The 13,845-nt window shown below is 36.5% G+C and overlaps 1 long non-coding RNA gene across 1 annotated transcript in view; it reads left to right on the plus strand.

The window, feature by feature from the left end:
- Positions 1–13,845, plus strand: part of LOC131384645 (uncharacterized) — a 254,369-nt gene that overhangs the window by 103,628 nt on the left and 136,896 nt on the right. The gene's annotated exons all lie outside the window — the stretch shown is intronic.

Raw genomic sequence — 13,845 nt, forward strand, 5'->3', positions numbered from 1 at the left:
TTTAGGTTTTCCACATTTGGATAACTTAAATATATTTAAAGCCCTCACTATACTCTTAACTCCACAGAGGGCCCTTGTTCTTGTGATGTTTGTCATGAGACTCTAGAGACATTTTGAATTGTTTATGCAGTAACTCTATATTTTATGAAGAAAAAATATATAAATGGTGAGAGTGAGGAAGGAAAATATGTATTCAAAATCTAAGTTAAAGCAAGTACAGGCTATTCCTTTGTTTTTTGTTTTTCTTTTGAGACGGAGTCTCGCTCTGTCTCCCAGGCTGGAGTGCAGTGGCGCCATCACAGCTCACTGCAAGCTCCGCCTCCTGGGTTCACGCCATTCTCCTGCCTCAGCCTCCCAAGTAGCTGGGATTACAGGTGCCCGCCACTACGCCCAGCTAATTTTTTGTATTTTTAGTAGAGACGGAGTTTCACCGTGTTAGCTAGGATGGTCTCGATCTCCTGACCTCGTGATCCGCCTCGGCCTCCCAAAGTGCTGGGATTACAAGAGTGAGCCACTGCGCCTGGCCCAGGCTATTCCTATTTATGCTGGGGGAGACATAATATACAACAGGAAGCTAAGGCACATTTTGGACCACCTCTCTCAACTCCTCACTTGATAGATAAGGAAATTAAAACTCAACAGGATAAACTGCACATCTCTTATTACATATATTGTTAATAATAAAACAGAACTACAATCTCAGTTTCCTAATTTCTAATTGAATAACAATTCCAATATACTACAGTGGCAACTCTAATTATATTATCACAGATCTGTATTATATTTGCAACATTGGAAAATTTGGACTGACAAACCAGTTGTACTCATTAATTTAACACTAAACTATCACCTGATTGATTTGAAATTCCAGCAAAGAAGACAGAAGGAGGGGGAAGGAAGCATGTTATGGTGATTCAGTATATTGGTGAATAAGCAGTTACCTATACATAGTCTACGCATCTTTTCTGAGATACCTTATTAGCTGAATATTTGATGATGAAAAAATTGCAATATTCTCGGTACATATGAAAATCAGCAGTATGAATAATGAAGTGGCAACAAAGCAGCATTCTTAGGGAACCTGTTAACTGGGGGGAGATTTGGTGGTTGTTACCTAGTGGCTAGTACTCTAAGACAACTCTTAGCATAGTGTGCAGCGGATTCCGGGTTAAGCCAGAGAACCAGGTTAAACTGACTTACCAGTTCAGAGACATCAAAACTGAGCCTTCATGGATAACCTCTGTTCCAAAAATGTAAATGCTATCTGCCTCAAAGTTTTTTCAAATTTTATTTTCTCCAAAGTGTTATAAAAGTTTTATCACTGAAATTAATTTTTCAAAGCCCCCAAATTCAAACTTTGTTTATTAAACCGTAACTTTTTTTGAAACAAATGCTATGATTACAAAACAACACTATAATATTCATTATGGTTGGACAGAAAATATAAGCTAGCCAGTGATTCATTGCAGATTGAATAAATTAAAATATTCAGTCCCCAAAATAATAAAAGATAAACTAAAGTGTCTAAGAAAGAACAGAAATGTGTTAACGCCAGTTCTATATAGTACTGAAATATATGAATACAAAGTATTAACTCTGGTTGAATATCTGGATCCTGGACCTGTTCTATGACAAACCTTTGTATGACTGAGAGAACCGAACATTTTTCATGCAGCTGTTTTAGCATATTTTGTTGTGTCTTCTAGAAGAACTGCACTGCAGCTTCCTTTTTTCTCTTAATTTTACCATAGACCAAAAAGATAATTTATGTTAATCAAAAGTGTTTTCTTTGGGGGGGGTCACTGCCATTTTTTAAACTGTGACATAAACACTCTCAAGAATTGATCAACACTTGCGGCAAATCTATAGTCTGTACTCATTTGGCATTAGTTGGTGGGGGGAGTCTCAGTGGAGATACTGGGCTATGTGTCTTGATTTAGGGGAACCAAGGAGACAAAATCCAGTTTTCACATTTGACAGGTGACTAAAATGAGTCTCAGTGATAGTAAGTAACCTGCCCAAAGTCCCATTGTTAAATGTCGCACCAAGTCTTGGTTTGGTTTGAGGCCTATGGCTTCCTTGCTAGAAACAGCATCTTCGTTTAAAATACAGTATCAGTATCTATATGGTGATTTCTAATTCACAAATATTTTCTAATTCATTTCTCTTTCTTTGCATAATTCACTGTCACTATAGCCATCCATGTTAATATCGAATTTTTTTTTTCGTTTTTATGGTGTGCTTTAGGAAAGCCCAAAACTTTTCAGGCTTGAATATCTAAAGTAATCTGATAAACAAACCATTCCTTAGAATTGCTTGAAGAACTCTCCACTCATATCACTAATTAGAGTTTCTAAAAAATGAATAGCATTTCCTCACCTAAAACATTGTGTTTTATCATGAAGTGTTGCTTGCCTGCCTGTTTCACAGCGTTTATTAGTCTGGTTTTCTCTAAGATCTTTGTTAACTGTGGCTGTCAGTAAGTTATCACAGTCACTGACAAAAAAACAGTCATTTCAGCATTTCATTTTTTAAAGAAGAAATTTGGAGGACATAGGAAACAGAACTTTAGTGCTTTGGAATTCCAGAATCATGTTCTTTTGCCCCTTTCTGCAGTAAAAATACTCTTTCCCTGTTGCATCCGAATATTTCTTGGTGGGTTTGCCAATCTCCACATGTATCATCCCTTCTCGCCATTATGATTTGCTTACTATGGGCACGTGACCAAAACCAAGCTAATAGAGTCCTCCTTTGGAATTTTTTTCCAAGTTCCTTTTCTTCATTGGAAATGAAGTTGTAAAGATATGGCCTCTTAGTAAATAAAACCACTATCCAGGGAGTAACCAAGAGGGTTACTTATATGCGAAAGAGGGGCATGCTGGATCCAATTTTAATTACAATGGTCCCTAAAGCTGCATTGATTCTTCCTATGATATTACTAAACCACATCTGGTTTTCAAAAAACTAACTTGTATATTTTAAAATATTAGTTTATTCATTTATTCATTGATCAAGTGCTGTTCTGTGTGTAAGAGGTTTATTGAATAAGGTGCACTTGATAAGAGAAATTTGCGTTAATGTTCATATTTTTTCTTCTTTCTCACCATTAAACTTACTCTATAGACTCACTCTTCTCTACATCTAAATAAAAATGTGGGCAGATCCAAAAGCCTTTTCAGTAACTCTTAGATAATAAAGTGTCCAATCTAATCTCACTTAATTTAAAATGTAGAGTTTCCCTTTTCCCTCCATAGTTTAGCCTGGCTCAGCTTTGGAAGCCTGAAATACTGTGGAGAATAATCAGTTTTTTTTCTATGCCTCATTTCTTACTGTGCACCTTTCTCACAAGTATTTCTGATACCTTCCCTGTTGGGATAGGAAAAAAACAATAATTAGAGGGAAAAAACATGGTTTTACCTGGCCATGAGGTTGAAATCTGATATTGGTATCCTTTAAATGTGAAAACAAGTCTGTCAGTACTTTTTTTTCTTGAATTGCTTACGTGGATTTTTTTCTAAAATTCTCCTTAGAATTTAGGAAACTCCAAGTGCTCACCTCATCATAGATTATGCCTCCTCAGGCACCTGATTTTGACTCTCTCATCAGCCAGTGGGCTTCTCATAGCATGATACCCACCGTGATTGCACATAAGCACAAGATCTTACCCCTCCCATAGTTAACCCCTCCCATGAGTGACCTACTAGAATATTAAGTCATGTTAAAGACAAATGAGTTAAGAAAGCAAAGAGCCACTAAACTTGTCATTTAAAGTAAGTGCACACATACATTGAAGTCCTTTTGCCTCTCTAGGGCATTGTCTTGAGAGAGGTTCCTTAAGACAATTCAGTGATTCACTTCCACAAAGATCTCATTTGTTTATTCCTCTGAATACACAAACACAGACACACACACACCAGCTTTTTGTACACAGAGATATGCAGTTCCCTTGTAATGCACTTACCTCTCCTTGCCATACTTGCCAACAGAGACAGCCCTAGATGCAACCTCTGTATTAGTCAGTGTTCTCTAGAGGGACAGAATTAACAGGATAGATGTGTATATAAAGGGGAGTTTATTAAGGACTATTGACAACCACAAGGTGAGGTCCCACAGTAGGCTGTCTGCAAGCTGAAGAGAAAGGAAGCCAGTCTGAGTACCAGAGCTGAAGAACTTGGAGTTTGGTGTTCGAAGGCAGGAGGCATCCAGCATGGGAGAAAGATGCAGTCTGGGAGGCTAAGCCAGTTTAGTCTTTTCACGTTCTTCTGCCTGCTTTAATTCTGGCTGCACTGACAGCTGGGTGTGCCCACCCAGATTGAAGGTGGGTCTGCCTTTCCCAGTCCACCAACTCAAATGTTAATCCCCTTTGGTAACACCCTCACAGACACACCCAGGAACAATACTTTGCATCCTTCAACCCAATGAAGTTGACACTCAGTATTGACCATCAACCTCTTATTTTTAAATAATTTCAAGGAATTTTAGGTGACAGCACTACGTTCCCTAAATTTGCCAGTGGTCCTCTTGGAATCTTTTGAGTCATATTATTGATTAAGGAGGAAAGAAATGTCAGAGCATTCCAACAACTCCCTAAAATAATTCTCTTGACTCTTCATCTGTTTTATACCCATGATATGATTAACGTCCTAAGGCTTACATGGGTAATCTCCAGCTTGGCTTTAGAAGACAGACTGCTTAACATATTTTATACTGTTTTCCACCTTCAGACACTCTGCCCAAACTCTGACACCACACAAAGTATTGCATTTAACCTTTGTTTTACTAGCAAGAAAATAATTTGAATATCATTTGTTCAGGCGTTCATTTATTTATTGATTATCTATGTGACAGACACATACTAGGACCTTAAACAGTTTTAGACAGTGTGGTCCTGTTTTAATCCCTGGGATGATAGAGGGCTTTGCCACTTCAAAGAGAATAAGAATTTAAGAGTACTGTTATTTTACGTGTTACTCAAATTATGTTTCTTTGTTCACTCTTAAATAATGTATGGCTGAAACAGGTAGACAACCTGGAAGTATGATTTGAAAGACAAAGCCATGCAGAAATGGGTAGGTAGAAGCCCCTGAGGTCAAATTTGGCTATAGTCTAGTGTTCTTCACCATGCAAACTGCTTAATTTTTGTTTGACTGTCTTTAGATGGGATATATAATCCCCAATTGCATAGTTTCCAAAAATATTATAGTATTCACAATTTTGTTTCCTTCCTGGCCAAATAAGCCTTGGATTTTTTTTTTAAATCTTTGGGCAAACGCTTTACATATAAAAAGAAAACTCATACCATCACATCTTCATTGTTTCCTGAAGACCCTGCCTCTAACTTGAAGAGATTTCTCAATATTGCCGGGCGCGGTGGCTCACGCTTGTAATCCCAGCACTTTGGGAGGCCGAGGCGGGCGGATCACGAGGTCAGGAGATCGAGACCATGGTGAAACCCCGTCTCTACTAAAAATACAAAAAATTAGCCGGGCGTGGTGGCGGGCACCTGTAGTCCCAGCTACTCGGAGAGGCTGAGGCAGGAGAATGGCGTGAACTCGGGAGGCGGAAGTTGCAGTGAGCCGAGATCGCGCCACTGCACTCCAGCCTGGGCGACAGAGCGAGACTCCGTCTCAAAAAAAAAAAAAAAGAAAAGAGATTTCTGAATATTGTAGCTATACAAACATTTGTGCTTAGACATAATTTACTTGATATTTTTCATCACCCCTCTAAAATGACGTAGAGACAGTCAGTGAAACCTGAAAATTCCTGGGGAATTACCATTTTAAATAAATAATCTCTTCTGAAAAGAGCTGAAATGGCATCAATGTTGGAATAATGTGCAACTCACTTTAACAATTCAAGAGCCAAAGGTCATCATTTTTCCAGTTTTTCTCCAAATAAACCTGAGCTCTAGAAGATAAATATGTGCCATTTGAAAACGAAAGTAAAGACTATTGGTTATTCTGTGTGTTTTGAGCAGGGTTGCCATTCTTCCTTTTCTATCATGGACTTTATACTTTTGTTCAAGCACCAGTCATAAGCTAAAGTAGAAGAGAATTATGAAGGTACTTTAATGTAACTACCTGCAAAGCATACCATGTGAGGGTACACAGAACATAACCTGATGGAACCAGCTATATTATGTCACCTTGGTGGGTATGAGCACAAGGTCTTACTAAGGTTAACCCTTCCCATGAGTGACCGACTAGAATATTAAGTCACTGTATTAGTCTGTTCTCACACTGCTAATACAAATATACCTGAGACTGGGTAATTTATAAAGAAAAGAGATTTAATTGACTCACAGTTCAACATGGCTGGGGAGGCCTCACAATCATGGCTGAAGGTGAAGTGAATGAGGAGCAAAGTCACATCTTACATATGCTGGCAGGCAAGACAGCATGTGCAATGTGCAGTGGAACTTTTTTTTTTTTTTTTTTTTTTTTAGACAGAATCTGGCTCTGTCACCCAGGCTGGAGTGCAGTTGTGTGATCTCAGCGCACTGCAACCTCTGCCTCCAGGGTTCAAGCGATTCTTATGCCTCAACCTCTCAAGTAGCTGGGACTACAGGCACACAGCACCACGCCAGGCTAATTTTCATACTTTTAGTAGAGACAGGGTTTCACCATGTTGGCCAGGCTTGTCTCAAACTCCTGACATCAGGTGACCTGCCCGCCTGAGCCTCCCATAGTGCTGAGTTTACAGGTGTGAGCCACTGTGCCCAGCCAGTAACTCCCCTTTATAAAGTTATCAGATCTTGTGAGATTTATTCACTATCACGAGAACAGTACTGAAAAACCCGCCCCCATGATTCAATTACCTCCCACCAGGCCCCTCCCATGACACATGGGATTTATTACAATTCAAGGTGAGATGTGAGTGGGAACCCAGAGCCAAACCATATCAATCACGTTAAAGACAAATGAGGTGAGAAAACAAAGAGTCACTAAATTTGTCATTTAAAAACAGTAAGTTATGTTTGTAAATTTTTGCTTAATTTATAAAAAGACAGGAACATTTGCTAAACATTTTAAATAATAGGAAAGGGATTAAAATGAAAGTAATATCCCTGTCCTGCATTAGACCTCCCCTACCATTTCTCAGAGGTAACTGCCACTAACGATTACTTATCCATTTCTGGTATATTATTCCAACAATCTTTAGCATTTATCAGAATGTTATAATTTTTAATTATAAAAATTTATGTTTTAATTAAATGATACAAAAATGTACATGATATAATTTTTAATTTTCTTTTTATTTTTGCTTAATAATAGATCTTAGTAATCTTTTCAAATCAGCCTAAGCAATTTGAACTCATTATTTGAATGGACCATAAAATAATAGCTAACCAGGAAATCATTTCTACATATCAGACTTTTTGTAAAATGCTTTACATATATTAACTTAATCCTCAAAGCAGCCATATGATGTATGAACAATTATATCCCAGCTGAAATAAATGAAAGAAAAGTAGCAAGCAGAGGTAAAGTAACATGTTTAAGGTTATATCACACAGGTAGCTGACCTTCAAAGCCAGGGAGCCTGGCTCTTACACTAGCTTTAGTAATAGTTTTTTATTATTGATCCCATTAATGGACCATCAGTTTGGGGTGTGTGCGTGTGAGAGAGAGAGAGAGTATAAGCTTGAATTTCAGTATTACAAACAATGTAGTCATGAGCCCTGTGGTATATCTATTGGATTAAATTTCAACCATTGGAATTGCTGGATCAAATGTGTATGCATTATATATACAGCATATGTGTGAGTACATATATATGTACCTATATATGTATGTATGCTATGTGTATATATATGTATATACATATATATGTACATATATACATACACATGCTATGTGTGTATATATACAAACATATGCTATATATAAATTTATATATGTATATATAAATTATATGTGTAACTTGATTACATATGTATAACTTATTAAATATATCACAATTCCTATGTGTACACACACACATACATATATATGTACACACACAAAAAAACGTATCCCAAATATCATACCATTGTACCAATTAACACTCCTGCTGGGAACTTTTGCCATTATCAACGGCTTTTAAACACAATTTTGAAATGTTTCTAATCTGACAAATAATAAATTATATGTTTTCTATTTATTTCTATTTAATTTCAAGCAAGGTTGTGCATCCATAGAGTATATGTGATATGATGAGAGGAGCCATGTGATACCCAACTGTATTACAGCACATAACCACACTTAGCAAAGCTAACTGAGCTCCTGAAATCAATGCATGATGTATGAAAAGCTTGGAGATTTTTTCATAGATGTCTAGCGCTGTTTCTCTTTGTTTGCTAAGTAAAGATTTTTTTAGAAAAACTACCTACAAGAAAATATAATTCATTTACTTAAAAGCAAGATTTTCAATTAAATTTTTAGCCTAGGCCTCTTTGGCTACTAAGGACTGCTTACGTTCTGTCTGCTTCTCTCTCCTGCTCTGATTCCAGAGCACATGCATGTTGTGTCTGCTCCCCTGCAATGTAACACCATGACATATTGCACCTAAAAGGATTTAACAAATGTAATTTCATTAGAACAAAGACCACTTCTCCAGATGGTTCAAATCAACCATGGGCACCTGGAAAGCAGATAGGAATAAAGACCTGAACTTCTGAAGAAGTAAACTGCTAATACTTTCTTAGGTCCAATCTGATGTTGTGAGCAACAGAAGCAGTTGGCAATCAGAGTGAGTTAGGACAAAAGCCTAGATCAAACTGATTCTTCCCAAGATTCCCAAGGCATATCTGACCTAGGACAACTGTTCTACACTGGAAATTTGAAATATGAATTGCTGGATCAAAGGCATATGCATTGTATGTGTGTGTGTGTGTGTGTGCCTGTGCACACGCGCATGCTACATACACAAAAATTATATATGTAACTTAATTACATATGTATAACTTAATTACATATAATTATATATACACATAAAATTTATATACATATATATACACACATACATACATCACACACATATATGTGTGTGTGTGTATATATATATACACACATATATATATATATATATACACACACACATATATATATAGAAAAAATGTGGTGTTTCCAATTGGAAAAGTAGATCTTAAATAACTTTCTAATTGCTTGCATTTAACACAGAGATGGCCACATTTGGGTAGAAGTAGCCTACATTGAGATCCATTTTTTTCTAAGAATTCCAGTGTTTGTATATTCTAATACTTATGCCTCTGGCTAATGGCCTTGTGGTTGCTATCTACTTAATAAATCCATGGCTGCTTTCTTCTTACAGTAATTGGCTTCTTGTTTTAAACTTCAAGTTTTATTTCAGCCTCTCACCATTTCATGAACAAATAATAGATGACAAGGATTTACATAACTAAGAAATGATTTTGAGTTTCAAACTATTAAGCCTTCCAACTATGCCTGGTGTAGGAAAGATGGACTAATAATCCTTGCTGTGCTGCTGGTGGAATTACTGAATAATTCAAATAAGAGATTATTTAAAGTAATGTTGCTGAAAAGAGGGGGCTGGGTAAGTGACTTGTTGATTTATTAGCCTGTAGTTTCTTATTGCTGCATATGAAAATAGTGAAGCAAGAAAAATGTCATTTTCTGATCTCTGTAGGGGATTCTCCTTTTTAGGAGATGTCACCTGAAGGCGTTAACAGCCAGAGCATTTTGTCTTGTTATGTTGTTAGATTATTTCAATAATTTTTCATTGTAAAAGATAATTTCATTGTTATAGAAGCAAGTAATCACTAAAGATTTCTTAAACAGAGGAACTGCATAAAAGTTTATGGAATTTGTCCCTTCACAAACTCCAATAAGCCTCATTGTCCCATTTGCTGCTCCCAAGTTCTCTGCAAAGCTACCATCCTGTCCCTAATAATAATAATTACCCTCTTTACATACAATGTGTTTTTGCCATTTTTAAAGAACATTCATGTGCATTATCCTGATCGGTGTGCCTAACTCTTCAAAACAGGGATCTAAAGCTCCATGTTCCACATACTTTTACAAAGCAAAGTTCTGAAATATTCATCACTTTGCTGTGAGTCAGTCAAAATAGAATCTTTACTCTTCACATGATAGTGAGTAAAACTGTTATGCGACATGCAGAGTGGGCTGTATTTATTATGAAAGGTCTTACTATAACAGGGCTCCCTTTATATGACAAGTCAGGTCATAGCAAAACACTGTTAAATGTTGGGGTAATGATAGATTTTAAAAATATTTATTGAGCCGATTCCTTGCACCAGGTAGTGTACTGAGAACTTTGAAAACATTGTTTTATTAACACTCTCAAAAACCAAATGAGGAAGATCCTATTATCATCTTTGATTTTTAGTGAGAAAAGTGAGTCAAAAAATTAAATATCATCTTCAGTTAGAGGTGACTGAAGTATCCTGGAAATAAAAAAATGAGATTTTCTTCGGCTATTTATACTGTAATATCAACTCACAATGAATGAGAGCTGAGAGACAAGAATATTTTGTAAAGGGAGAGTTGTTCCTGGCGAGCAAGAATTGACTACTCTGATGGAAAACATCAATATTTCCGAAGGAAAAAGAGGTCAATCTGCCAGGAGGTTGATAATAAAAGTTTAGACATAGAAGCAAACAAATGGAATGTCCGTTCAACGAACATTCTAAGGAAAGAGAAAATTAAACAATGAAATTTAAATGCAGCAGTCTTGTTAACGAGGGCACCCGTGTTGTAGAGGTGGATTTATTAAACTTTATAAACCTGATGGTAATTAAAATTCTCACCTAGTGTTCCTTGTTCAGATTCCACATAGAATCCTAATTATGGTTTGGTTTCCCATGACATCTACCAACAGAGATAAAATAATAAGGACTCATGTTTTAAACGAATGACAATTATGTTTTAAGTAGAAAATTAATTGATCGGCATTCTGATTTTATACTTCAGTGTCATAAGTTTGTTAATGCCAATGTTTTCCTGAAAATTTTATTTGCTCACTCAAGTTAGTTTTTTGATCTTGTATACTTGAGGGGTAAGCATTGAGCACTGAAGAGTTCACAAAGGTATTAAATTAATTACTACACAATAAAATTTCCACAAACAATAAGGAGAAAACTTCCTAAAATCATGTGCCTTTTCTTAGCCTCTTATAAATAATGAATTGTTCGCAACTAATATATTTCTGGCATTGTGCCAGATTCATCTAAGATTCATATGAATGCTAGTTGAAATATGTCACAATGTACATTTTAGAAATAAGGAAATTGAACATCAAATATACAGAGGTTTAATTTCTTGTGGTTGAATGTATATCGGACTGGGTGCCTCAGTGGCATACCTCGAATCAATTATATTTCAATCATAACTCTTTAGTGTCCTTGAATTCTGCTCTTTCAAACCACTGCATGCATCCTCACATCCACAAGTCTGGCATCAACTTTCTTTAGTGACCTACAACAGAAATTTGGTTATCATTATCCTTACCATGCCTGAAGCTTCCTTGCCAGACTCAGGAATGTTTAGAGAGTAGACAAGAAATCCTAATCTCGGGGCACTTGGAGAGGAAAGGACATCTAAACTGAATAAGAGGCCTATCATAAAACTTGAAGATTCATCTGGAAGGTAGATACTTCTGGCATGAGAATGGTTAATGAATGAGTGACCAAAAAGAGGAAATAGCTCAGAAAATATAAGAGTGAGAGAGTGTGTGGGTGTAGAGAGAGAGAGTACCTTTAAAAACATTATTTTTCTTATACATCCTGTTTTATAATTCTCAATCCTGGGCCTGTATATTACCAAAATTTTAGTTGCTTATTGAAATTAGCTACTAAAATTTCCTTAAGGAGAGAAAGAGAGGCTGAATGATTCACTCACAAAACAATTGCCACTGTGACTGAGTCATTCTGATGCGGTGTTTTGCCATCCTCAGTTACCACTCAATTTTTCTAGAAAAAAAAAAAAACCTATATTCAGTGACCAGCAATAACTAGGCAACAAATTGGATCTCATTGCTCAATAAAACTCACAAATCAGCCAGTATATGGCAGTGGTTGTGCTTAAAAACCAAATAAACTGGTGATTTATCTAGGTATTTTTCCTCTTTTAGTTACTCCTGACATATATATACACACACACACACACACACACACACATGCACACACACATATGTGTATATATACATATGTATGTATATATACATATATATTTATTATGTAAATAAATACACAGAATAAGAAAAGAGAAGAAGGAGATAGTATGTGGCCAATTGCTACTTCTATATTTATATCATGGAGCTTAGTTTTTGAGTAAATAAGTCTAAAGAATTAAATTTTCGTACTAAACTCTGGAAAGAGATAAACATTTGCTACTGAATTTTAATAACCTTTAGATAAAATTGCTGCAAAATAACAGATACATTTTCATTTGCAATGGATATTGGCCTTGGCTGTTTATCAGTAAAGGACTTGCTGGTGAGAAGTCATGTATTCAATTTATTCAACAATTGGTTATTTAGTGCCTAGCCTGTATCAAAGGCCAGAGCATGGCATTAGGGATAGGTCATAAGTCTCAACCACCAAGATGCCTGGACCTAGGCAGGGATACAAGTGGAAGAATGAACAATTAAAATTCAATGGGATGAGTTCTGCTTCTATTTCAGATCCTAGTTCTACCACTCCTAATCTGTGCAACTTTAGGAAAATTGCTAACCTCTCTCACTCTCAATTTATCTCTATGTTTATGACAATTAGAGACAGTGTTAAGAGGAACGGGTTGAACAGTGACTCCCAAAAAGATATGTCCACGTTTTAACCTCCAGTACCTGTGAATGTTACCTTACTTAGAAAAAGGATCTTTACAGATTTAATTAAGTAAAGAAATTGAGATCATCTGGATTATTGCAGTGGGTTCTAAATCTGGTGACAATTGCTCTTACAAGAAACACGACAAAGTGGCAGATGAGGATAAATAGGCCAGTGCAGTGGCTCACACCTGTAATCCCAGCACTTTGGGAGGCCGAGACCGGCGGATCACTTGAGGTCAGGAGTTCGAGACCAGCCTGGCCAATATAAGGAAACCTTGTCTGTACTAAAAATGCAAAAAATTACCTGGGCGTGGTGGTGCACAACTGTGATCCCAGATACTCAGGAGGCTGAGCAGGAGAACTGCTTGAATTTAGAAGGTGGAGATTGCAGTAAGCTGAGATCATGCCACTGCACTCAAGCCCTGGGCGACAGAGCAAGACTGTCCAAACAATCAAACAGGGTAAGTGACCATGGAAGCAGAGATTGAAAACATGTGGCCACAAACCTAAGGAAATTTGCAACCACCAGAATCTGGACAAGGAAAGGAACAGAATCTTCTGTATATCCTCAGGAGGAAATGTAACCCTGCTGATACCTTGATTTTGAACTTTTGGCCACCAGAACTGTGAGTGAATACATTTCTGTTGTTTTATGCAACGAAGTTTTGTGGTTATTTGTTACAGCAGCCCTAGGAAACTGATACTGTTAGAAAAGTCCCCCACACATTATCTGATGCTTGGTAAGCATTTAACAAATCATATATAGGGTGATTAGGATGATGATTAAGTTGATCATGGTACTTTTCTTTTAAAAATCAACAGATAAAAAATATTTATTCAACATGTACAGTCCTATAGAAGACCTGTTTTTAGATTTTGACAGGCTTAGGTACATTTTAAAAATATTTACATTAACATGCGTTCCAAATCTGTTGGCGATTTCATCTAGGACATTTTTTATTTATATATTCACACACAGATTTACCTACTAAATAGGTTTTATTTTGCTTTTAGAGTAAAAAGTGAGAGAGAGAG

The sequence above is a fragment of the Hylobates moloch genome, unplaced genomic scaffold, assembly GCF_009828535.3.
Source record: "Hylobates moloch isolate HMO894 unplaced genomic scaffold, HMol_V3 SCAFFOLD_11, whole genome shotgun sequence".
Classification (NCBI taxonomy): Eukaryota; Metazoa; Chordata; class Mammalia; order Primates; family Hylobatidae; genus Hylobates; species Hylobates moloch.